Consider the following 24583-nt stretch of genomic DNA (forward strand, 5'->3'; position numbering starts at 1 on the left):
AGTAAAGCTTAGTTTGCCTTAGCTGGTCTCTTCTTCCATTTTCTGAAATTCACAAAGAGAATCTAGTGGGTAAATCCTTAAAGCACCACAGAGTTGTAGGTGCTGATGTGGAGGTGGCAGGTTGATGACTCCAGTAAACGTCTCAGTCTTCCTTTCAAATCGCTTGAGATGTGATTTTCTTTCCTGTCAGGTCTTGAGATGTTTTGCACTTTAAACGCCCTATACTGCATTTGACTGTCTAACGTATAGAAGTTTGCAAGATGTGGATGAGAGTTGTGTGTATAGAAATATTTTAATCTTGTATAAAAAAATGTGTGGGTTTTATTTTGTCTCTAGGGCATGGAGACTTGGCCAAAATTGGGCTGGCAGGGATGGCAAAAAAAAAGGAGGGGAAAAAAAAAATTACAGTATACCAGAATGACCTACTTTAAAAAATTAAATTGGAAAAAAAGAGTAATGGCTTTTAGCTATGGGATAATGAAATTTGGGACACTGGTGACTACACTTCATCCTAATCTTGCTTCTAATTGACAACAGACGTGTTTGTGCTTTATTGCAGAAGGACTTTGTGATCAACATACCTTTGCTGCATGAAACACTCACCCTTTCACCCTTTTTATGATACTTTTCAGAGCAAATAGTCCAGGATTCCAATGTCCAGGTCCAGGATTTTCATTTGAATGCGCTTGCACAGTGTTCTGAGGGAAATTCACTCCAATAAATTAAAAAAACAAACAAACTCACCCTACCTAGTCTCTTTCTCCCTCAAAAAATTCCCACTTTCTTGCTAAAAACTTCAAATCCTTCCTGGCCAAAGGATTACATAGTGAAGGCCAGTGCTTCCTGTGACTGTTGTGTGGCAGGTTAATGTTATCCCTGTTGAAATTATTGGGGGTAGGGACTCCCTCATTCTGCGCGGTGCAAAGGACTGTTGTTTCTGATCTGAGTCTGGGCATGATTGTGATACAAATATTTTAATTACCGTAATGTATGGATTGGAGAAATTGAAACAATGTAAGTGATTTCTGTGTTGTAATGACAGATGAAAATTTACGAGTCGCACACCTACTCTTGTAGTGCTAGGCTTACTTTACTCAGTAACCAGATACTGAAACTCGATGGAAGCATTCTGTTTTCCAGAGAAGATTCCTTTGCAAGGATGTTCTTCGTGATAAACCATTTGAAACAGCATTTTTTAGCTTACTGTATTTTGTTCACCCATGAACTTGCTACCATTTTCTCATTCTTCTTGATGAAAATGGCATTTTATATCTTAGGAGTTCATCTATACATTCAGTCCGTAAGCCCCTCTACCTTAAAAGTTCATAGTAGTTTTGGTGAGATACGGTGTGCCTTGGGGAGCCTGAATGATTTATTAAAATCCCCACCCTTCATCCTCTTCCAAATACGACAGCCAGAATTCAAAGTGAGAATAATTACAGCTGTGCAGTTACAGCAGTTCTGAAAGACAGGGTAATATGAAGGCTCCAGAGGAAATGTTAACAATTCTAATAGTTTTTCATAAAAGACAGAGAGACACTGTCAAATCAGAGGTTTAAACAAAGAATAGGTTAAAATTAAAAAGCGAGAAAGACTTAAAGGCCATCAAGGGCCAGTTGAGCCGTGGTACTGAGAATAAGCAGCGAAAAACTTGTTGTCTAAAATACTGACGTCTTGCTAGCAAAAAAAAGACGTGTCTATTATCTGCCCCACTAGATAAGTCACAGGGGGACACAGAGGAAGGAAATAAATCTCTCTTACTACCTCTCCCTGAAATACTAAATTAAGGTTAGTGGCTACATTTGACAAAGAAAAAGTGTTTCATCTGTGCTGCACAGAGTGAACTATTAGTACGACTGCTGCATTTATACAAATTGAATGGCATGCTATTGTCCGTCATCTTTTCCTTTCCCTTTTTTTATCCTCATTTTGAATAATTCATGGGGAAAATGATCACTTCATAATGCCACAAACTCACAGCAGGCAAAACTAATTTTACATGATATGAAAACAGATTTTATTTATTTAAGAGTAATATTTAAAGAAAACAACAACTTTTTTGACACCAGCTGCTGGGAAATAAATAGAATATTTTATGACAGAAAAAAAAAATCCAAATGCGTTAAAAGCTGTTCCTGAGAGATGGATTAAAAAATAAAATATAGACGTTGGGCAGATTAAATTTAAAACTTGGTGGTCACTGATGTAATTCTGCTCCTTAGGGGAGTGAGGGATAGTTTTCTGGAAGAAAGAAAACTTCAGAGGAGTGGGAAGAAGTTGTGCACAAGTAGTTCTCCGAGTAGCTGGTCTCTGTGTACCGGTGACTGGGGGCAACTTGGGTGACAGCTCCCCAAGACCTTTTACATCCTCTAGACCAGATGGGGATTTTTTTCCGTTGATTGTCTGTTGCATGAGAAGCAAGCCTCCTTTTTTTGTCTAGTTTTTTTCATATCTGACCTTGGCTCTTTAGCAGGAGGAAACACCGAAGAGCTAGGATGCAATGTGAAGCTACAGCTTTTTTTTATTATTATTTTTTTTTTCCTTGGGGTGGCTTTCTGAGTGCTGCAAGAGATGTTCTGGAGGGGAAAACAAATATATATTAAAAAAAAAAAAAAAAAAAAAAAAAAAAAGAAATCTGCTAATGGTGCTGTGTGCTGCTTTTCCTTTGCTTTCTGGAGCAAGAGGACGGAGAGCTGCCCTGCAGCGGGGGGGAGATGGAGGCAGGCAGTGCTACATGGACAAGCCTCTCCCCTGGATGTGATCTGGCGGCTGGTGGGGGGCTGGGCTGGATGCCAGGGGCCCTCCTGGGCATCATCCTGACTGCTCAGGAGCCCAAGAAGCAGACGGGTTGGTGCCCGGTTCCAGTGACACGGGGAGGAGGAGATAGAGAGCAGGAGGAAAGCTGTGCGGTATTTTAGCGCAAGACCAGTTGGAACAAACGCCATCGGTGATATAAATGTTGTTTATTGCATTTTCATGTAAAATTGTTTAACTTAAAAACTCTTAGTGACAGAGGGAATGTAAATCTGAGGCTGAGCGCCTGAGTCACCAGCAGAAGTTTATTATTATCCCTGATAACAGCTGAATTCCAGCCTTCCTGCGTGCTATAAAATGGGGCAGTTTTGTCTATTATTGGCACCGTGTGTGCCGCTAGAGTTAAGGGTTTGTCAGCAGTTCAGCTGTAAGCCCCTGTTTTCACGGGTTTATAACTTGACTGTTAAAAATTCACTCCAGGCTGGGACTTGGCACACGAGGTGAGGTCTCTGCAAGTTATGCTGGAACTTAGGCTGTCCGCGGGCCGCTTCCTGACAGCGTTGAAGACATGAGGTGTGTGTATGGCTCCTTGCAAAAGACAAGAAGGAGCAAGGACAAGGGCACGGCGTTTTGTCCCTGCCATTACAAATGGTGCTGTGGTTGGATTCTGGTTTGCCTGGAAGGAGCATCCTGATACCCCTTTGGTATTCCTGCATGTCTTTACATTGGGAAAGACTTCTATTTAAATTTTACGTAACATGTATGTTCTCTTCCTTGATAGTTTTACATGGAGAAAAATGCATCAAGTCCTTTGTGTGCGTTTCTATTTAAAAGGGAATTGAATGCACCTTTGTTTCGCTGTGTTTCAAGGTTTGAACACCATTTAACATTTCCATTTAACTAGCTGCCGTTAATTAGTTAATACTTGTATAGATCTGGGGTGATATAACATGTTCAAAGTGTATGAAGTGTATTGTTACTGAATACTTCCAGTAATATTTTTCCAAGAGGTGGACGTCATGGCTGTACACGATCGTAACTGCTGGGCAGCTATAATGATGCAACCTTTGCTCTGACCCAATGTCACCTGGGACAAAGCACACTGTGGTCTTGTGAAAAGAGCGAGATTTGGTGTACTTGTATGCTCTACTTCATCAAGGTATTAGGAACAACACATTTTTTAAGGGGCATTAATTTTTCAAATGGTTTGGATGCTTTCTTGAGGTTGTCATCTTGAAAGTAATGCCATCAGGTTACTTTTGATTTTGTAGCTGGTCACGGTGATCAGGGAGCACCTTCGGTGCTGTTGACTGTCAAGAATCCTTTAAAAGAAGGAAATGAACAGTGATAACTCTCCATGTGATTATACAGATTTATAAGTAGGATAGGTTCAGCTGTGAAATCTGAAGTTGACCTGGGAAAATGGACTTTTCTGTACATCAGAATCAAAAACCTGGGGAAAAAAAATTACAAGAGAGGATATCTATTGGCGGTGCACCAAGGTGCAAAGAGTAAAAAAAAATAAAATCAGTGGGTTAAAAATCAGTCTGTGACATAAATGGAAAGATGGTGCTTATCTTGTTTTCATTAACAGATATAAAACGTGTATTTGGAAAAGTGTCCATACTTTGCACGTACAGTTCTGTTTAGATTTTTTCGGCACTTGACCCATTAAGGATCTAATTCTTGGCTCACATCCGTTGATTAAAGAACAGCACTAGAAATTAAACTGGCCCAGTGAAACAAATTCTTTTCTCGTGTGCAGTCATAAATCAGAAATAACCCTGGATTTTCGTACATGTGCCAGTGTTCTGGATTTACACGAGCATATATCTAAAATCAAAATTTGGCCAGCTGCCTGAAATTGGGGAGTTTCGGTGCGTGTTGTCAGGTAGCTGTCAGTTGGCACAGATCTCCTTTTGCTGAGGTCATCCGGTCCATCCGTCCGCCAATGCCCGTGCCTGCGAAAAAATTTCATTATCTTAATACCCACCATTCTTGATGAATGGCTCTTGTACCTAACCTTGATCATCTCTGGAGAAAATAGTTAACTACAGTCTTCTGGGATTTGCTACCAAATATTTAAATGTCTTATTTCATTGGAAAGAGTAAATCCGTGTAATGAATTGTAACTAGCAATCAGAGTTGTATCTTCTGGAGCAAACTTTTTGCTAAACTTTATTGGAATTCAGGCACTGTTGGCAGAGCGTGTGGCAGGGCTGGAGGTCAAGGGGGTGCATAACTGATAGAGGTCTGTGTGATCCATGTTGGAGGTCTCAGTTTAAAAAGCATCATTAACTCAGCGTTACCTTTCAGTGCCTTTCTAAAATCTTTCATTTTAGGTGAAAGGCCTGCGTGCAGAATTTAAGAGGCTTATTCTCTTACACAGAAATAATGCTGCTAAGCTGCTAGGAATCTCAGCAGCTTAATATAAATGTTCAAATAAAAAAGTATGTATTTTAACTGTATAACCTTCAAATATAATTAATAATGAAATCCTAAGCAGGAGCCTAGGGGAAAGCATTTGGATTCTTTCTATTTGTGGAATAGGTGCAGGTCTCTAGTGTGCAGTTGAAAATAGGGACTAAATATGAGCTGATGATTTGGAAATCACTTACGTGTGCTGCTGCATACATTCATAGTTGGGATATAAAGTAGAGCACAGGAGAAAATGAAAACAGGGGAACCTGGGCCACCAACTTCACGCTTAGATAAAATACCAAATTTGCGTGCTAGGTGGAGGTATTCAGATGCAGAGTTGTTTCATTTGGCCTGAGGATTAAATTGTGTTATCCTGCCAGTGCAGGAGGTAGTGTATATATATTTTTTTTTCTTCTTCTTCTTCTTTTCCTTACCAGTACCACCCAAATTATTCTGGAGCATAATTACGGGAAGCGAAAATCATGGTAAAAGGATATGTCATGGCCACCTGTATGAGGAGCCTGTTGAGACTGCTAGCAGAGCAAGGTGCTTTCCAGAAACACTGCCTCCCAGAGAAAGAAGGTGATGTCAAGATCTTAATCTGAAGGTGGTGGTCATATTCTAACTCAGAAAAGGCAGAAAGAAACTGTCCAGGTAGTCAAGGACCTTGTTAAGAGCTGCCCCAGTGCAGCTGGAGTATGTTGCTCTTTCTGTGCTTGCTCTTTACCGCACCTGTGTACCACTTCCATGCGTGAAGGATGCATGGGAGGGCAACCAGTCTGCTCCTCCGTGTAGCGCTGAAGCTTTGCAGCAGGGTTAGCTGTAAACAGGAATTATGTGGTTATGTGCCAGAATTTTGGCCTCAGTAATGAAATAAGCAGAGAGGAAAGCCATCTACGGGTACTTAAAATGTAAAGGATGTCCATTCAGGACTCTTACAGAGTGTAAATGTAAAAAGGCAGAAGCCCTGAAAACAAGTGGTTACTTCTTTTTATTTTCCAGCTCTTGAAGCCACTTGCAACATATGCTGTAGGTTTGAGTAAGGTAGAAATGACGGTCAAGTTGGGGATTGCTACATTAAAATCCTTGGAGTCACACAATTGGGAAGGAAAACTAAAAAGAAAGATGTGCGTGGAAGGTGGAGGTTCGGTGTGTGCAGTAGTCGGTGTTCGCACATCACTGTCACGCTGTGACCTGAGGTATTGCAGATATTTCCCATGTAGGTATCAGTTGCCATTTTACTGACAGCTGCTGGAGCAGTGATGGTGTTGGCTAAGGGAGCAACCGTACTACTTGTCGGAGAAGAAAAGATTATTTTTAGACTTACAACAACGCCCTGAAATGGTTGATGATGCCTGAAAGCGAGAATATAGAAGTCAAACTGTTACTTCACGTAGCCTGTTTTTCAGACAGGAAGAAGCAAAAATCTCATAAAACGTGGGAAGGGCACTGCAGATTGGCTCCCAGCCCACTCTCCTAGACCCCCACCCCTGGCCATGGTAGCTACCAGGGCGGCCTTTCCATCCTGGGGCCACCTCCTGTGTTGAGCCCATGGGTTGTGGTACCCGATCCATTCTCTGACAGTGTCTGCATCATCCCTCCTCCACCTCTCGGCAGCGGTAAGTCTTTGCTGCAGGAGCTGTAGCCTAGGGTTTTGTGACCATCTGTGGTGGTTGTAGGAGGATCTCTGTTCGGAGGATCTCCTTGGGAAAAACAATGAGCTGATGGAAATTCTCACTTGTCCATATCCAGCCCATTGCAAACCAATTAATGTTTCTTTCTCCCACCTCAAGCAATTGAAGGATGTACTAATGAACGATGGTTTATCAAATTTCAGATTGTTTATGTAGTCTTGAAGTCTTTTATGTAACCTTTCACATCTGATGGTCATGTCTAAATGTGCCTTGCATCATCAACACAGTTACTTGTTTTCTGAATCCAGAAGCTGACTGGTTTGATGTTGCAGAAACTGAAATAAAGTAGAAGTAAACGTTTCCCCTTACTCCAGATTCAGAAGAATGTTCTGGACATCTTAAGACATTAGCAGATCAAGATTCCAGATATTATTATATTAGCATATATTAGCAGATTCCTGTAATAACATATTTTAGAGGTTTGTTAGAAATCCTCAATTTTCTTTAGCGATATTTGTTAAACAGCGGATCTCCGTAGGGCATACAAATTGTTCATTTTCGCCAAAATCAGATATTAAGGGCTTAATAGATCTGGAATGCTGGAATGCAGGTCTAGTCTTTGGACTTCTTTAACTGTCAGTTAAAAGCAGAAGCGTTTTATTTTTTGTTTATTTTTGTCCAAATGATAGTAGTGATAGGTAGTCTTTCTCCCACCTCAAGAAGTTAATGAGAAGACTTCTTATCATAGGATTCATTTTATATCAGGACTGCTGAAGGTAGTAGAGGGGAAGAGTGTACTTCCAGTAATTTTCAATAAGCAATTAGTTCAGTGAGCAATGGAATTCATGAATCTAGATTTTCTACGGATTAGTGTTATGGTTGATTGACTTGCTGTCTAAGAAGATGTGACCTCTCACTGAAGTGTTTTCTGGGGTTTTAGATGTTTATAAATCCCATTCTGTGGTGCCTAAGGTACGAACTTGTCCAGTTGGTTGTGTCTGGGGGGAATTAACACCGTTCCTCTCTACCTCTGCCTTCTCTTATGAAGCTTGTATGAATCAGCTTTTTTATTCAGGGTCATACCCCTGCAGCAAATTTGATTGAAATGGGTAAGTTAAAGAGTAATAAGGAGATGATGTACCCAGACAGCACAGTTTTAGCCTTGAGGCGACTAAGAGAAAAAGCTGGTATCCAGAGATGGGATATCCTTGGTTATTCCAGATTTAACCAATGACTTGCTCTATGACCTCTTGCAAACCACTTGTCTCTATGCAGTAAGAAATACCGATTGACTGAATCGATCTCCGTATGGGATGAGGGCCATTTTCAGATTCCTGATTGAGGATGTCAGGGTTCTTTATTGCCAAATACTGAGAAGACAGAAGGTAATGGTAAATAGCCTGTCAGGATTTTCTAAAGATATGCTGACATATGTCTTGATAATGATTCATACTGAAAGGTTTGAGCAGGTTCTGTTGATTGAATAATGCAGGTGAAAATGTTTCTCTGAATTGAGGACAATCTGGGTATGGACTATGCAGCATGAAGAAAGGAGACCTAAGAGCATTCATGGGTTTGAGAGGTTTACCTGAACATTGACTTATTGTTAATAAAACGTCTCCCAGAAATTAGGAGGGTTTTTTTAATTCTTCAGGTACTATCTATGATTTACTGTCAATTGAAACTTGCCTTAAGAGAAACACTCTACCTAAGTTTATTTGCTTAGGGTTTTTTTGGTCATACACTGACAAATCTGTGCAAAGTAAACCATTAAGGCTTCTTTTTCATTCCTGTCACCTGTCTGTAATGTATGCTAGAGCCAAGCCCCCCATTCTTTTCTTATTTGATCATGTGGTGTGACATGTGAGCGGTGTGGTGGGAAGCTGGGCATTGGTATCCGTTACAAAAATGAGTATTTGGAAGACTGGTAAGTCAGGCCAGCTTAAAGCTGAAACCCAAGTCATTACTAGGCTGGCCTTCATTAACAATACATATAGCCCGTAGTTCTTAATCACTGTTAATTGTTATCACTGCATAGTCAAACAGTTGATTCTTAACAATCCCGTTCTGCATTGGCCGTGTACCGTACTGCAGCGCTGGTGCCCCATGGCTGTCCTGCAGCCCCAGGTGACCTTAGTCACCAAGGCCGAGGTCATCAGTCCAGAGCTCTTCCGTGAGGGAAGTGACTTCATTATTCCTCATTTTTTCATCTGCTCTCCTTTGAGTTGTCTATGCTTGCCATCCCTCTTCCCCCTCACCAAAAGGAGGGGAATCTCGTCTGCTCCCGATATGATCTTATTTTTAAGACAAACACACACTCTATTTCTACCAGATACTTTTCCAGTTTAATCCTCAAGATTACTCTGATTCCAGCAGATACCTTTCCTGCCTGTTCTGTAAGCTTTTTCTTACTCTGCAGATTTTAGCACTTCTCACGTGTTTTCCTGTACCCCCCTTTCTGCAGTAATAACAGAAGTACCCATTGCCCCTCTGTGGTTGTTACTCACATACTGGTGCTTAGCTGTATTACAATTATATTTATGCATTTTGTCCAGTTATGCTGTTAGTATTATGGTCTTACCAAATATTGTACACTTCTGTTAGTGACCAGCTGCAGTGTACTTAATGTTTGGGTTCAAGCAAGCAAATTATCAGTTGTATCCAGGCTAGTGTACCCTGCTTCAGGGGTGCAGCAGCCTCTGCTTTGGCTACACTGTGGATTTTCCAAAAGAAGGAACATCCTTCTGGGGTCAAACTCTTTCACAGAATGTGTTTGAATTATCTCTGGTGGCGTGGGAATCTTCTGTGATGCTCTTCAGGTTGGAAGGATAGTGAGGATAACAGGTACAACTCTGCACAGAAGATGGCTAATTGCTCCTGGCTCTTGAGCTGGCTATTGCATGAGCTCCGGGAGCCCAGAATGGTTCTGATCACCTGGGTTTGCTGTCCCTGTGCTCCTTGAACTTTGATTTCTTTGTGTGCTCGGAGCTTGAGCTGCCTGTCAGGCATGAGCCTAACCCTTCGGTATGTCACAAATTTCACATTTCTTGATTGTGTAATGAAACAGTTGATGCTTTCAGAATTTGTTATAGCACTTCATAAAAGGGAGAGGGTGTTTTGTCTTGGTTTTTCTTTTGATGTTTTTTTTCTTCCTTTTTTTTTTTTTCTTTTCCTTTTTTTCCTGTGGTATGGAAAGTTCAAATGAAGCTGCTTCCTCTACAGGGGTCTGTGACGCCACCAAATTTTCCATAGCTACTACTGCCACATACAGTTTTCTGTACTCTCTGGTCTCAGAGTCTTTTTTTTTTTTGTTTTGTTTTGGTTTTGGTTTGTTCTGTGGGGAGTCTTTAGTGAGTATCAGCCAGCCGGCATAATGCAAGAAATCTCAGGGGTCATCATTCAGAAATTGCATTAGACTGTGCCAAATTAATGCTTTTGTTGTTGATTTTTGGTGGGTTTTTTTACTCAGGACCTTGCTTTATTTTTACCAACAGTTACTAACAGAGGGCCAACATGTCTCAGTTGTCAAAAGATGATGGGAAACTGTGTGTGACAAAGGCTACATTAGGATGTCTCTACAAATGAGGTGTGAATTGAGCTATATATTCTTACTTTACCTTATATATTATATGCACACCTATTATACATATTGTTATATTATAGCTTATCCATAGTGAAGAAAAATAGAAGGTTGCTTTTGGGCATCTTTGTAGACAAGGCCAAGGAGGATGGTCGTGCAACAGACGGGTTGATCGCTGTGTGGTTCCCGTGGTATCGCTTACACAGCGTCAGTGCAGTGTAACACCTTTCTTACATACAGAATGAAGCACTGACTGTGAAGAAGTGGTTAAGAACTGCAGATGTTCTAGTTTGGAAGGGAGGATCCTAGACCTCCTTTGATGTCATTGCAGGGTTATTTTGTTTAGGCCAAGCAGAAGGGGCTGCTGGTTTGGTTTTCAGTGTACAGCCGAGTTGGCATGGCATTATGAAGGTCCATGCTCCTTGGTTGCAAGAAGGGATCTGCTGTGATGAGTCACTTCATAATTTTATTGCTTTCCTTCTCCCTTGGGTCTAACCATACAGTGTATTGTTTTAGCTTTTAATTTTCCACTAATGTCATTGATGTTCTAGGGTGAGTGATATTAAGAGTGTTCTCTGTAGGAATTTCAGTGGCTGTAGCACTCATGTAATTCTTGGGTAGATACAAGCTCAGTTTTAGATCTTTGCACTTTAATCTCCTTTTGAGAGAGTTCAATATGATCAGAAAAGAAGGAATGGGCTATCGTTCTCCTCAAAGTTCTTGTCCATTTTGACTTATCTGTCTGTGCCTCTTTCCTGCAAGTAATGGCAGTGACAGAAATTATTTTTCTTTACCAGAGGACTTAAATCCTTAGATGAGATTACACAGTTTCAATTCTATATTGAAAGTTCTGTTGGTTCGTTTAGCAAGATATTTTTTTCCAAATACTGCTTAAGAACATGCATTAAGAAACTTAACAAACAGTATTTTGAACACCTGGAAGAATAAAAATCACTTTCCTGCTTAATACCTCCAACTTCAATATTAAATACAATTGTCCAGTGTTCTGCACCCACCAGCCCAGAAACTGTCCACCATACCTTTCGAGATCATAGCATTGTACCATTCAGAGTGCAGAGGGAAGGTACAGCAGAAAAGAAAAACAAGGAATTAAAAAAAAAAAAATTTTTAGTAAAGGAGACTATGAGAGCGTTGTACTTAGAACCTGAACCATGTGAATTTTAAGTTGTCTTTTATAAGCCATATCTGCTAAAATGAAAACATAAAATCTGCATAAAGCATGACGAAATTTGGAGTTGGTACAAGTCATGTCCCTCTGAGACACGTACAAGGTTATGAAAAGAAAAGAACACCTGCATTTCTTTTACGTATGTATGTATATCTATGTGTGTATAAATAAAGCACTTTAAAGCACAAGTTTCCTTTCATTCTCGTTCCTCCCCCACGCCCGCTGTACTTCGTCCTTTCAGCCTCCTTTTTTACAGAAGACAAGAAAAGGCACCGATTTCAGTTTTTAGGGTTGCAAACTAACTTTAAAGATCCCTTCCACTTTAATATTTCTGGCTTCTGGCTTTCCAACAATTGCCATTCTACCTAAAAGGGCAACGTGTTTACAGATTGTATGTGAAATTACTTTCAAGAGTAACGTGTTTCCTGAACATCTCTATTTTTAGCACGGTGATAGCTCAAAGCTAAGAACCCTTCCTAATTGGAACTGTACTTGTGGGAACTTAAAGATAGGGTTCTTAATTTTTTTTCCTGATATGGCCACGTCTTAACGTGAGAGACATGTTAGGAAATCGGAGACCATCCTGCTCTTACTCATAGCTGTGAGGCTTCTCTCTCCTTCAGGTTGGACTTATGCAGTTCTCTGAGAATAACTGTGGTTGTTTCCAGTGCAGAGTTAAATGTTGCATGTATTTTTAGCTGGTTTGTTTGTGGTTGGTGTGGTTTTAGTGTGGTGGTTTTTTTTTAATGCAGTTTAGCAACTAGGAATAAGGTGCGCCATAGCAATGTGACTGATGATGGTTTTTGCAGGCCATCAGCAAGAGCCTCACCAGTGGTACGTGGACTGTCATGCTGCCTTAAGAGAAATGGTAATAGTGCATGACTCTTCAGAAGCCCTACAAATAAACAGTGGCCTGGAACATTTTGTTAACATTTTTAAGAACAATAAGGGAATGCAGATTTAATAGGCTAATATGTTTTAAGTGGCCTTGGTACCATCTATCTTAACCCAGTGGGATTTTCTACAGCCTGCAGAGGTAGGAAATAGTTCTGTACACATTTACTGTGTAGGACTTCCTCCTTTGGGGCTTAGTGTGGCTTAGAACAAAGAAAAAAACCAACTTTTCTCCTGTAATTCACCAGTGGAAGAAGCATTTTTCAGTACATCAGGGAAATCTTTGTCTCTGTGAACATGATGGCCCTGCTGTACTGGGTATTTTTTATTAATGCAGACTTGCAGTCGGTGAGGACAGAGAGGAGATTGCTGACTACATAAAATTCTGGGCTGGTTTGAGTTATAGCTTGGGAGATGGAAAGTTCCTCTCTTGCCCAAATGTGAGGTTCAGTCACAGTTAGGAAATATAAAGCCGTTTAATGTCGTAGGGCATTGTTAAAGAGTAAAAACTTCAGCTAACAGAGAAGGCAGCAGGGAGAGTCTTGCACAGAGGTGCTTCCAGCAGAGGACCCGGCGGCTGGACATCTGAGTTCTGCTCCAGCATCTCCAGATCTGCTGGGGGAATGACGCGGCTGCTGTTGGCATCGCTGTATCTCTTAATGGAAAAGAAAGTGTGTTTCTAAATGATTTTGAGATTCAAGGAGGAAAGGCTGAATATGTTTGGGAATTTCTGCCCAGTTACTGTACCAACTGATTGTAGGAACATTTGACTACATGTAATTGAAAGCAAGCCTCCCTCCAATTGGCATTAAATAATGCAGTATTTTATGTAATAGTCTCTGTTAGTACGTACAGATGCATAGCGCAAAATTATAGGTGTATGTAACTCCTAGAATCTCATTCTGTTTCTTTTAAACTGTTGCCCTAAAGTGTGGCTTCGTACCATATTTCTTTATTCTGCGTGCATACATTAAACGGGCAAAAAACTTAAAAAAAGTAGCCAGGGAGTGGAATAGCATTTGGTGTTTTGTTTCCTGGCAGGCTCCGTGTGCTTTGCAAGTACCTATAGTGTGGAAGATACAGGTTCAAGTTTTGTTCCTTATGCATTGCCTAGTACTGGGGCGGGGGGGGGGAGTGAGGTGGTGCTGGTCCTCATTATTTCAAAATAGGTTTCCTCAGCCTATGAAAGAAACTGAGCAGCTCCTCCACCAGAGACCCAATCGCTTTGTGTAGTTATTTGTAGGGTTCAGGAGTGCTGAGGTTTTTCTGGGGGAGGTGCAGAGGAGGGAAGGAGGAGGGGGTTAGATCTTCCGTGCAAATCACAGGCAGGTTCATCTTTGGTAAATGTAGATACATCGCTGTTACGATGACAAAATGTCTTGAAGGATTTCTGCTTTTAATTCCATCAAGTTATATTGAAGAAATAAAAAGTTTAGTTGTATAATATGTACACAATCCTTTTTTTATTTGCGAATATTATTTTCATTGGCTTAACAATTGGGCCTGAAATATTTTTTCTGGGCTTAGTGGCAACACAAAGGCATTAGATCAAGGATGTTCCAAGATTCAGATTGGCTGGTATTTGCTTATATCACCATGACTGAATGTTACCAGTTTTAAAATGCTTTTTTGTTGTTCAGGGAATTTTAAAACAGCTTTGATTTCAAACATGAAACTTGGCAAGTGACTGGTCCATAATGTGTTCTAATCACTTCTGGTATTTTGGAAAAGACTTGAAAAAGATTGAAGTTGTTATTTTATTAGAAATCTAGTTACCGATTACATATCTGAACTGTTCTTCTTTACCCAGAATATAATTAGCATATGGTCTTGTAGTCCTTTGCCTGGTGCTAGCGGTAACGTGATGGAACTTAATTTTGTATTTTGCTGTACATAGATCTTTGTTAGAATCCTTTTACTGCTAAAAAATTATATACCAGTTTCAGTTCTGTAGTTTGGTTCACCACCAGGGGGGTGCATTCGATCTTACCTTTATTTAAAAATATAAATTGGGTATTCAACCTGTTCCATAATCTTACTTTTCTAATAATAATACTTCATTGTATCTTAGGGGAGTTTGGTTTTTTTTTGGTGCAAATGGAGACAGTGAATTCTAGTCTTGGCACATTGAATGGTTCAGTCATTGCAGAAGCCCTGAGCTCATACCTCATGTGTACTCTTCATCTTATGTATTTGAAGCAGAGATAAATATTGCATAGATTTAGGGGTGTATACACTATAGATCAGGGTCCCTGGAATAACTACAAATGTAACGTGTATTGGACTAGGCTGAAAAGATGCTGAGGTCTCTGAATCCAGTCCTGCAACGTACTTAGATACGCTTTGTCTCCAGCAAAAGTAGCCATTCTTTTTAAAAATCCACTTTAACTTATCTCGTAATTATGCTATTGCTTTATTAGTGAGATTTTGCAGGATGTGACTAGAAATATAAAAAAACCTTTCTGTTGTTTTTGCTAATATTGAAAGTAAATGGAAGACTGTTTTCTCCCTTTTTTTTTTCTTTTTTTTCCCCAAAAAATATTATTTCCTGTGCTGACACAGTGATCGGTTTGAATCACTGCTGATATAGTCTCTTCTTCTGTATTGTTTCCGAGGGGGGAAAAAAATAATTACAATAAAGCATTGCCAAATCATAGTGCAGGAACTGAGCTTCCCTGAATTTTGTATAGTTCCAGCTTGGTCTGATTTTCACTTCTTGTAGGGTGATGTCTAATTAAACAAGAATTATATGTATATGAATGTTACTGGGAAATATGTGAAAGCTTGCATTGATACTACATTAAAAGTTTAAGCGGCAGATTTACAATACAGTCCAAAGGTCTCAAAGTCCTCTGGTATTAAATTTCCAATGATTTTTGAGATTAATGAAGTTGAGGGGGGGTTGGTAGCATTGTCCCTGTAATATTGAATCTCAATAGCCTTTACAATGAGATATTGTTCAGTATCCTCCTTGGGCCTGGAGCTTAATGTGGCGGTTACATAAACTGAAATAATATGAAACTTCTGGGCATGGTTTGGGCATGGCATTGTGCAAAATGAAGCTGGTTTTGGACTTCAGGTTAATGGCCTGCTGGCAAAAGAATAAAGAACATGCCTAAGTGGAAGAGTGCATGGATTTGTGCTTCTGCACACGGTGGGATACGCTCGGTCCGTGCGTAATCTGGGAGAGTCCTGATACCACCTGAGGTGCACCTGCTGATAAGAAGTCCACACTTGGCTGGTAGTCCTGATGCCACTTTCTATTAGCTGTACTTTCTGTTAAAAGGTAGTGTGCTCCTTCTCCTGTGTCAAAATCCCAAGTTCCTCCCGAGCCCCTTGGTAGCCCTGTAGAGGGAAGTTCCAAAGGAAGGGGGCAGAAAGCTCCTTTAGAAACTACTTTATGTGGACAAAGTAGTTGGCTGCTTAGGGTAGCAAAGCAGTGATGGACCTCCTGTCCATCTAACATGTTCAGGGCCCCAGAAGCCACACTTGGTGCTCTGGAGACCTGCAGCAGGTGTTGCTGCCACCCCTCGTTCTTTCCACTCCTCTGGCATCAACTAGAACCGCAAATTCATGCCTCTGTGCTGGTGCCGCTTCCCTCCTTGTCTTTCTCGTGTGAGAGGAGTGTCAGACCTTCAGCCTAATCCCACCTCTCTGCGGCAGAGGAGGGGGAATGGAAGCGTTGCGTGTGAGCAAGGGAAGGCAGGCTCTTACCCTGTGGGCAGAGGGATGGAGGTGGGGTTGGGCTGCTGCCTGAGGGTAGAGTCTTGTACATCCTGGCAGAAGATCAAAGGTCCCAAAAATATAGATGATGGATCTCAAAAAGGAGCTGTGTCTGCTGATGTCAGAGTGCAAGGCAATGGACCAGTCACAGTAAGTCAAGAGTAAGAGTTGTGACATTTCTTAGGGTTGAAAATCTGCAGCCAGTGCTCACTTCTTCAGTTTGCTTCTGCTGTCTACAAGGTGGAGGACAAGAAAAGTTATTTTGTCCTTATTGTTGGAGCAGCACAAATAAGCTGAGGCTGTGGTGCCTGGGGACCTGTTCCTCCGTATGAGGAAAGGAAGAGTTCCAGGATTAGTAAAATGGAAAGAGGCAGGATATAGTGAACTTCATGTCTTGCTGGTATTGCTGTGTTTCTCTCTGAAATACTCCACTGCCATGTTTAATTGCTCAACGCTGAAGGATATTTAAAATTCTAAACAAAGATTTACCACTTTGATCTTCTCTGCCACATGTCCTGTGAAATATATGTGCGCTGCCGTGTGGCTTTTCATTTCACCTCAGTATATCGCCTGTCATCCCAGATCTTGCCCCTTCATAGGTAGGGGTCAGACTGAACTTCTGTGGGGCAGACCTGTAGGGGACACGAGGGGGGGGCGGTGCCCGTCACACTGCAGGTGGTACCCGTGCACAGCATCTCGGGGGGGAGATGTTCATCTCCTGTGTGAGAGAGAGTGCCAGCAACGGAACGGCTGTAAACTGCGTGGGGCAGTGGAAATTCAGGACCACAACTGCAGGAGGATCCTGTTTCCAAAGGAGAATTTAAGGGTGTTGAATGTGATGACTTTAAATACTTTAATTATCAGAAGTAATATCCTTACTCTTAAGATAATAAGCCAATAGATCTTCCCTGGCCACAGTAACTGCAATTTTTATTGCACTTTGCTTTGCAGGGGAGCCAGTTTCACAGCGACCGTGTTGGTGCAGAGTAACATGACAGAGTCATATGCTTACACAGTGAAAACCTTGTATTCCTGAGTTCAAAACCAAATTGTGTAGCAGGGTTTTTTTATAACATTTTTTTACATTTTGGAGATATATTAAATAACACATTATTTTGGCTCACGCACATCTCCATTTTTTTGGATCTTAGAATTTTGATTCCTTTCACGTTTGATAACACTTCTTATTTCTGAAACATCAGTTTTGGATGCTGTCAATATTTACATTCCCTTTCTCGTCCTTAATGATTCTGTTTAATGATAATTTTCCTAGCACCTATTGCTTGGCATCAGAGTACGTTCTTCTTTCTGTTCTTATCTAATACCATTGATTAATAACTCATTGCTTCCTGTCTGTCAGACAGTTTTATCCACCTTATTGTATTATTATCCAGACCATAATTCTCCAGCCTCTCTATGAGCTTCCTATGTGGTGCTGTGTCAGAAGCCTAGCTAACATCCAAACAAATTATGTCCGCCACGTTTCCTCTATCCACGCAGTTTGTCACTGCACTGAAATACCCATCGCAACGAAGCATTTATCGATGTAAGTTTCTGTGTTAAACCGGAATAAATGGGATGGTTCTGCCGCGATTATGTGATAGAGCCTGCTTCTTAACAGGTATTACCATTTTATGCACTAAAGATAATTTGAGCCATGGGAGATGATACCATTCACCAGGAGCGGTGAGGCTGGGAAGATCAAAGCGTTGTGAACCTTGAAAAGAAGTGGGAGAAGGTTATGTGCTACAATAACTTGTTAAGGGCATAAGCAAAGTCCTCAAGCTGTATTCCAAGAGATGCTCGAAGAATATCAGCGTCAGAGCTGCTTCACAAAAAAGCCGTATCTTTACAGAAAGACTTGTTTGGGCAAGGCCTCGTGAAAGCTGCATGCTGTCGCTGTTCCTGTTCCTTGGGAACATAAACAGGATCTAGGGACAGCTTGTGCAAGAAAACAGTTGGAATGGGGAATATCATGGTTTTCAGCAGCCAGCTTGATTACCATCGTCACCCCCGCGTAGGAGGAAAGCTTCAAGAGGTGTTTAGAAGGATGCTGGGTCCCACCTGGCTATAGCAGAACTACCAGTTAAACTGCACTTTAGGAGTCCAGGTCAGGTCGTAAGTGCAGTGATAGACTAACTCTTCAGCAGGTGGAGAAGTTCAGCTTCTAATGTGCGTTCACAGCTGGGCTTCTCAAGTGCTTGTTGCTTACTTGGTTAGCAGTAGGAATAAATGAGAGGGGTGAACGGTGCTACCGAGAGGTCCAACATGTTTAACAGCTATGAGGGTCCTTGCGGTGAAATTGCATCCGGCACCTGTTCGGAAGTGACCGTTAGGGTGGATTATGCATGATGGCTTTTATTCAGTTGAGTGTCTCTAACTTTCTGAAACCCAGATTTCACGGAGTGTTAGTCTTTGCCCAAAGGCAGTATTTTTCATACTCGAACGAAAATAGTTCAAACACTATTGGGGGTGTGGGAGGTGTGTGAAAAGTAGCCAAAAATACACCTTTTTCCTAATTAAAATGCTTTTCTAGCTGAAACAGCCATGGTTTGGAAATTAAAATTTGTAGTGGATACAGTCTTCACTGGGGAATGTAAACTCCAAAGACGAATACCATAAGGAGGATGAAATCTCTGCGGGTACCCAGCCTTGCAGTGAACTAATAACAGGTGGAGATTTACCTTTTTGACAAAGAGACCTTCGGTCTGCTGTTGTCTGTTCCTGCAGTGGCAGGAACCCTTGGTCCCAGCACAGTGCTGTAGGTTGTCCTCTGCTCCTGTTCTACTAAAGCAAAAAAAAAACCAACCCCAGGTTTTCCCATCAGCAGCACGGTGACCCCAGTTTGAGCCCCAGTCCCTAGGGCCAGGAAGAAGCCCGGGTCAGCGCTGCCTTACCTCAGCGCTGCCTTACCGTACAAACGGCCATGAGTTCAAACACAGAACTGGAAATGACCAAAACTCCTGTGTACTTTTGAAAGTGTATAAAAATCTTCAATTCAGGAAAACATTCCTTTTGGGGAGGATTCTTTAAGCACAGGCATTACTTTTTTTTTTTTTTTTTTTTTTTTTTTTTTTTTTATTCTGTCTCTTCAAGACAAGAGAATGGTGACTAAATAAACCTGTTTATAGAGAACTAATACCAACTAAAGTGCGTTCACCTTAAAAAAGCAGTAGTGGAATGCTATATCTATGTTAATAAGATTTGTTCTTTTGCATTACTGATGAGCCTAGACAGAGCATTGTGCTGATGTGTCTGTGCTGGTTCCAATTTCAAAGTTTGCTGCTTTGTTGTTAGATGAGGAGCCTGTACAGCATCGACCTCCCTCTCTGATTTCTGTGACACAATTAGTCCATCACTCTGCTAATGTTTTCAAACTTAAAATGCCAGAAAGGAATCTGGGCCATATCCTAAGTCATTACTTGGATTCTGAAGTTGGAATGAGGCCTCTTGACTGGCCACTGAGCTTATTTGAAAATTCTCTTGAAAGTAATGGGCTTGATTTTTTCATTTTTTTGTTGGTGGGGTTTTTAGGGGTTGGTTTCCCCCCTTTTCCCTGGTTGTTGAAGAAGTCTTTGTTAATATTACTAATGAATTTTGTCCTGAGTTAGAACATCAGTATTTTACTTTCTGTGAATATTTATTTGTGGCAGCTGCTTCATCCATGGATTTGCAGTTCCAGGAGTGAGAGCAATGATACGAGCAAGTGCTTTGAATAAGATCAGTTGACTGACGTTGTACATTTTGTGTAGAAAATTCAAAAGGTATCAATGAATGTTGTGCTATATTCTCTCCTAGCCTTCCCTCTCCTCATAACTAATGAACTGAATAGGATTCTCATTAACCTGCTCCAGCCGACTTCAGGTATTCAAGGAAAACCGAACCCTTACAGATATGGAACTTTCTTAGTGCTAAGTGATTGCAGACAGCTGATATCTTCTGAAATGTTTTCCAATGACAAATGTTACTTTATTTCTTCTCTTCGGTTTTTAGATGGAATGAACGTGGTTCTTTTGAAAGTGGGGGGCTAGACCACAAACATGTTCAGCGCAGTATGGTCAGGTGCCGTACAAGTCATGGAATATTGGTAATGAACTTCAGTCATTGTACAGCCAGTAGCTTTGCTATCACAGTTTTCAGGCTCTGCATAAACTTTCTGGCAAGCAAGAATCATGAGAAAGCAAAGTGAAACATGTTTACCTTCTGATATTTGTTTTTAAAGCCTTCACTGAGAGCTGACACTTGCTCTCCTGTTAAGACTCTACTCATGTACCTCATTCCTGACCTGACATACTCCTCATTCTTGCAATTCCAGCTCTTGAGCCTCTCTCAAGGAGAAGTTCACAGGCTGTTCTTGAGCCGTGTCTTTGCTTTCCCCATCGGATTAGGGCAGTCCTTTCGGAGAACAGTCTCCTGCCCCACAGCGTGCTCACCTGTGCACAGGTCCTGCTTAAGATGCTGCCTCCATTTCTAGCTCTTGCTCGTACGCACCTGTCAGTCATTTCATCTCGAGGTCGCAGGTTTCTCCATTTGTAAAAGGAAGATATTACTAACGTGGCAGGGATTGGTATTCTGAGTCTAATGAGGTTTTCTGTAGGTTTTGCTCTTGGTTTAACTCCAGCTTGTAGCCGAAATAGCTCTTGAAGGTACTCTGGCTGTGCGTGTCGTATATCAGATGTTCTGTTAACTACGGTTATTTATTTGAAGTTTTTTCAAGGCGGCAGTGAACACGCTCTAAGCTGTTTCTGAGGCTCCATCTCTTCTAATGGGTGGGTTGTAGCTTGTGCCGGTTGCCCCCACCTTGCGGAAAGGGGCCGCTCTGTCTGCCAGCACTGTGCCCTGGTGCTGAGCTTGCACACTAATGCTAGATGTTGCAATTCCCCCTTCTCCTTTCCAAGAAGGAGAATGTGCTTGGGTTCAAACTGCTAGGAAAATTCACCAAAGAGCAGTCGTCAGGATGGTGCCCAGCACGGAGAGAGGGTGCTGTACCTTTGTGCTTTGATAGGAGAGGGCTAAATGCTTCCTCGTTCTGTACAAAAAAATGGGGGTTTTTTGGACAAAATTCACTGCCATGAAGTCCGTGCACCAATTTATTCCTATTTAGGTCATCGGAATAGGGCTTCAGCGGCGCAGCCTGTGCGCTGGCTCTCTGTACGGGGATACATTTCACCCTCAGTGAATGCTCTTTGTTTTCTCAGTTGAGGTCAGTTTTTCATTGCATTCATTAAAAGAAATAGCTTTGGATTGCAAATACCACTGCCCCTCTCCTTCCCTGCCAGCCAGCCAGTGCTACAGCCCTGAAGATGATAGAAAAGGGGTAAATTTGGAAGGGAAGGAAGGGAAAGAAATGGCAGTTCAGAGGCTGAAGCTGTTACCACTTACCTGGCAGTTTTGCTGTTGCTTACTTCTGATGGACTTACCATCCTTTTGCCTGGATTTCTCCACTGCTCCTCTGTCTATCTTACTAGATGCCAATCAGGAGAAAGAAGGAGCGTTATTTGATAGAAAGATTGTCTAAAGGATGAGAAACCCGTTTCTGAAATGGTTGCTTTAAGAAAAATTTCATCCCAGACTATAAAGGTTATCTGGTGGCAGCAGCATCCCAGTGCCTCTGCCAGGGGGCTCCTCTTCCTTCATTCGAATGCTCCAGAATTGGTTCTGCGTAAGATTTGATAATTCTTGCTGTGCTGTCCCCTTCCCTGCTCTCTCTCTCCTTTGCCTCCTGCTTTTCCATAGCTCTGATCTTGAGAGGGTGGAAAAGTTAAACCTAAAAATAAGGTGCTGAGCTCGCTCCTGTTTGTGGCGTACGCGTGTGTGGGGACGTGTCTGTGTGACTGTCTCGTCTGATACAGCGCGGTTCTTACTGAACATCTGTGGGGAAGGATTGGGAAGGCTCATGTAACTCTGAGGGCTGAAGAACGGGGTTAATTTTTTTTTCCTTAGGGGAGAACAAAGAAATAATTTCACTTAGGAATTGCCCCCAGCCTGTGGGACATTCCAAATCAGTATTAGATTTGCACCTAGGATTTATTTGCAGATCTCCGTCAGCACGCTGCTGGTGGAGAGTGGCTTTGACTTTGAATGGGGTAAACTAGGCAAGTTCTGCTGTCACCTTTTAAAAATAAAATTTAATCAAGTTCTGATTTGTTCCTTTGATGAATCATTGGTACATTGTATGTGTCTGTGTGTGTTGCTGTATGGTTTGTTATTATGAGGCCAAATCCTGACAACTTACTGCAAAATTGTTTTAATTTATTAATAATATTTTTTGTTTTTCTCATTTCTCCTGGTTCTAGAGCCTTTATAATTAGATATAATTAAAACCACAGGTTTTAAACTCCAGTCTAACATTTAAACTCATATTTATGGTGCAACCCCTGGAGTTTTATTGTTACTCCAACTGCATTTTGGAAAAATAAAATATTTTTTTTGCATCTGTTCAAATGCTATGTCTGCATCTACCACTTCTTAATCATCTGTTTTGCACAGTAAAATGACATTTATTTTACTCAGTATGAAACCTTGCCGTTTTATGGAGTAGCTGTTTCATACCCCTTAACAAAAGGTGCAAGGGACCTTTTGCCTTGTACACTTTAAAAACAGCTTTCCTCTTTTTGAACTTGTCTTTCTCTGCTCCTCCATGCAACAGTCTGAAAGTGCTACATGCTGTAGAACGAATTTTTAAAAAAATGTTGTTGGCTGGCATTATGTAAAACCATATTTTCCCTTTTGGTGCGTATGTTCTGGTCCTAGTAATGTCCTTGTTTTGCTGAAATTAACATTTTTCCCCTCGCAGTCGTTGGTATGTGATGGTGTTTTTCTGTCTTCTTTAATTGTGATGCTTATTTTTTTTAATTAGTATAAGGTTGATTGTTAAAATTAAGTGGCAGAAGGCTTCTTTCCAAGTTATTCAGAGATCTTTTGCTGTAGAAATATATTTTGCTACTCTCAATTGCCTTTTCCCCCTTCTTCTTTCATTGCAAACTACTCTGGGAAGAGCTTCTTTTAACACACACACACAAAAAAAAAAAAAAAAAAAAAAAAAGGCTACGCTTGACTGATAATGCATTGCTTTGGATGGTGAAACATTATGAAAGTTTAATTTTTAATTAAATCTGAAATACCAATTATAACTGAAAGAGATTTTAACCTGTTTCTTTTCAGACTGCCTGAAGTTACATTGTAGATGCTGAAATCACTGCACCTTAAAAACAAAAAGATTAAGCTGCACTGCATTCCTGTAAGTAAAAGCTTTTCCAGTACCTTTTGTCCATATTTTTCCTCTATATGCATCCAAAGTGTTAGCACAGTAGCTGGGCTTGGATAAAGGTCAGAGTCCCCTTGAATGAGATTATAGAAGTTCAAAGGATGTTTTATTTAAAAATTAAAACTGAACTTACATCTTGCAGATCTTTAATTTCAGACACATGAATAGATCATTCTTTTCTGCTTTGTTTTGAATATTATTGGGAATATTGTGCATCTCCGTGTTTGTTGACTTACAGTTCCTGTCGCTTTGTCAGTGAGGGTTTCTGCATTTTGGTGCAGGGATAACAGAAAGTAGCAGAAGATTCATTATAGCATAAAATACAGTTTATTCTTTTTGTGATGTCATAATAAATCAGTCTCCTTTATACAAGAAAAAAAACCCAGCAACTTCCTGGTGACATCACAGGGGGGTTCAGCTGCTTTGGGGTGTAGGTGAAGGCAGAAATGCCTCATTCATCTGTGCTGTGACACAACAAAACAGCCAAAATAATGTCTTGACGTCTCTCAGAAAGAAAGGCGTCTCTTTCTAAGGGCATAGTTATTCCATAAATGCAAGTCAGACTGTACATCGGTCTGATGTACCCTTATTTAGAATCTGTTTATTGAATGTATTTGGGGCAATAATTAAGATTTGGAACTTCAGTGGCTGAACAACAGGCACGCAAAAGAGGATTGGAAAATATAGTCGGTCGAGATACTCTGAATTTAATGAAATAATATAGGAATAAAAATCCAGGAGCTTGTATATAGGAGGAAAAAATTGATTTTAGTTGGACAGGACAGAGCTGTGGAATATTACAAAGCAAAGTCGGTTTGTTTTCCTGTTTAAGATCAAAATGTGCAGCCTGTAATGAAATCCAGAGCCTTCTTCCAAAGTGGTACTTTTCTACTTCAGTGTTAAAATATTTTAACTATTACAAGGGAATTTTTTCCCTTCCTTCCCCCCTCACCCACCCCCCCTTTCTTTCTTTTTTTTTTTTTTTTAAAGTTGTATTTTAATGATTTCTTTTAATCTAGCTGAAGGGTACAGTACACTGTGGGCAGCTAATGCGTGCCCCTTCCAGCACGGAGCGCCAAGCATGACTCAGGCAGGCAGATTGTGCCATTCTGGCTCTACTC

General features: G+C 41.0%; 1 long non-coding RNA gene across 3 annotated transcripts in view; it reads left to right on the top strand.

The window, feature by feature from the left end:
• The window catches only part of LOC121089211, a 175889-nt gene that overhangs the window by 119794 nt on the left and 31512 nt on the right, over positions 1-24583 (top strand). For all 3 annotated transcript variants that reach the window (XR_005828159.1, XR_005828156.1, XR_005828160.1), the window contains exon 4: positions 23360-23435. This is a non-coding gene — a long non-coding RNA (uncharacterized LOC121089211). The remainder of the gene's footprint in view (positions 1-23359; positions 23436-24583) is intronic.

Source organism: Falco naumanni, chromosome 5 (genome assembly GCF_017639655.2).
Source record: "Falco naumanni isolate bFalNau1 chromosome 5, bFalNau1.pat, whole genome shotgun sequence".
NCBI classification, from domain to species: Eukaryota; Metazoa; Chordata; class Aves; order Falconiformes; family Falconidae; genus Falco; species Falco naumanni.